At 45.8% G+C, this 2,500-nt stretch overlaps 1 protein-coding gene across 1 annotated transcript in view; it reads left to right on the top strand.

The window, feature by feature from the left end:
* LOC143299442 (phospholipid-transporting ATPase ABCA3-like) overlaps positions 1-2,500 on the top strand; it is a 51,398-nt gene that overhangs the window by 27,674 nt on the left and 21,224 nt on the right. The gene's annotated exons all lie outside the window — the stretch shown is intronic.

Here is a 2,500-nt window from a genome sequence, read left to right as displayed (position 1 = left end):
AGAAGGAATAAAGGCACTCAGCTTAACAATTACAAGACTTAGCACATTTAATTTCTCATTGGGCTTGCTTTGCCTTTGCTGCCTGTTTTATGGTGTATGTTATGTTTTACTTTTCTGTTTGTGATGAGGGCATGTTCATTGTATCTGGGGATTATCGAGAAGAAGGTCGTTTGTTACAAGCCCCTTGGCACACACAGGGCACATAAATCCGTGGGTAGAAAAGCTCTGGACAGCTGATGCTTTCCTTCATCTGCACTTTTCCTTCGCAGCGAGCATTGTTGCAGCTTCAAAGGTCTCAGTGCCTCGCTTGGTGGACGATCTCCAGATGTCTCTTGCGATGTTTCCCCTGTCCTTTTCTGGAATGCCAGCTGCTTTCAGCTGACGCTTCATCTGGTTTTTGTTGCGCGTTCGTTGAGCTCCTCTGTCACTCCTGTGGCAAAGCTCACCGCAGAAAACGGCTTTGGGCATTGGTGTGTCGTCCATGCGTGATACCGCTTATCGAAGTTGTCTCGTCAGCAGCATAGCCTCAGTGCTGGTGGTGTGGGTTCGCTCTAGGACTTCGATGTTTGTCACATCGTCTTGCCACTTGATGCCCAAGATGGCATGAAAGCATCGTTCATAAAAGCCCTCTAGGAGTTTCCGGTACATAACCCAGGCTAATGATCCGTAAAGGAGAGTGGTGAGAACTGAAGGTCTGTACACAAGGATTTTTGTTGACAAGCGCAGCGAGTGGTTGCTTCCATCAGTCCGGAACCGTATGTGGATCACTTCAAAGCACCATGCTGAAGAAGATTGCAAAGAGCGTTTGAGCAAGGACACAGCCTTGTTTGACCCCATTGTCAATCGGGAGTGGGTCAGACAGATCGCCGCTGTGTTTCATGTGCCCCATCTGGCCTTTGTGGAGCTGCTGCAGCATGCGAAGAGGCTTTGGTGAACAGCTCAGTCTTGACAGTATCTTCCAGAGCCCGTTTCTGCTAACCGCATCAAAAGCTTTGGACAGGTCAACGAATGCTGCAGAACGCTACCTGTTCTTTCATAGCAGGAGGTCTGGAATCACTGTATCGTTTTCATCAAACCAGTCTTTGTTCTTCCTGCTTGTGTATCCAGCTGTTTCAGTAGTTGTCTCCTGGAGAATGCCCCTCAACTGCTGTCATTGTGACTCCGGGTCCTGTAACTTTCTTCATTGTAACCTTGTAACCTGTATGTATCTCTCAATTTATCTATTTGAGATAATAAAATGAACGTGATCCTGATTCTGGTTTCATGTAATGGTAGAAGGGAGATAATTCCAAATTAAAGCAGAGCGAGGAAAGAGCAACCATCCAAACGTTTACTCACAAACCGAAACAGGAGACAGGACTTGCAAGTTGTATCTGAAATATTGATTACCTAAAGTGAGCTTGAAGTCTTTCAGCTACTGCAATTTTAGTTTTTGTGCTCTCATTGCCTAGAATTCGCTGCCTGTCGGTCTTTGGCACCAGCCAACACTCCCTCTGTTCAAACCCCTGCTGAAATATGTTCTGTGAGGTGTCTGTGGTGGTGTTGTTTTTTCCACTGTTAATTTGAACCGTTTTCTGTTCATGGGTACGTGTGTGTATGGTTAGTTATTTTCGGGCGTAGCTGCCTGTGAATGGGTGATTGCCAGCTGTATCTGGTTTTCCCGTCCATTCTGCAATGTTGTCAGGCCATCGTTTTTCTCTCTCTCCCTCAACAGTTCCTTGAAAGACTGTTTGAGCAATGCCACTAGATCTTGAAGCGAGCTTTCTTTTCGTGTCCGATGTCAGCAGATCTTCACAAGGTCCAATGTGCTGCTTGAGGGTTTGACGCACTTGCTCATTCGAGATGTGATCAGTGTAATAATGTTTAGCAACCTTGCGATAACACCTCCATGGTTTGATTCTTTTTCCAAACACGCCCGGAGGGTCCATGTCTGACATGCATACATGTAGATGGAATATACTAATACGTGCAGGAGTCTAATCTTGTTTTTCATCGATATATTGCTGTCCTCCTATGTAAGTTTTAGTCTGGATAGTGCTGATGCTGCCTTTGCTACCCTTGAGAGGATTTTCGTTATGATGATATGGATATTTATACTGTGCCTATCCTCGGTCGGAGACCAGGCCCCAAGTGCTTTACAAACACGGAGTCATTTGCACAACAGGCTGTCCAGCTGGGTAGAGCCGACTGACAGCTGCCATTTGGTGCTCATCATTCGTTTCCTGTGTCATTCAGTCAGGTTTCAGTCACGTACACATATGCTCATACAGACATGTAACATTTAACGTGTATGACCCATTTTGTTCATTTACCACGCCATGTAGGCAGCCATACTCCGTTTTCGGTGTGCATACTGGGTATGTTCTAGTTTCCATAACCCACCGAACGCTGACATGGATAACAGGATCTTCATCATGCGTAGTTGATCTTCTGCATGCATATATACACGAAGGGGGTTAGAACACTAGCAGGTCTGCACATATTTTGAACTGGAAGATCG

This window comes from Babylonia areolata, chromosome 25, assembly GCF_041734735.1.
Source record: "Babylonia areolata isolate BAREFJ2019XMU chromosome 25, ASM4173473v1, whole genome shotgun sequence".
NCBI classification, from domain to species: domain Eukaryota; kingdom Metazoa; phylum Mollusca; class Gastropoda; order Neogastropoda; family Buccinidae; genus Babylonia; species Babylonia areolata.
This window is presented reverse-complemented; position numbering and strand designations above follow the sequence as displayed.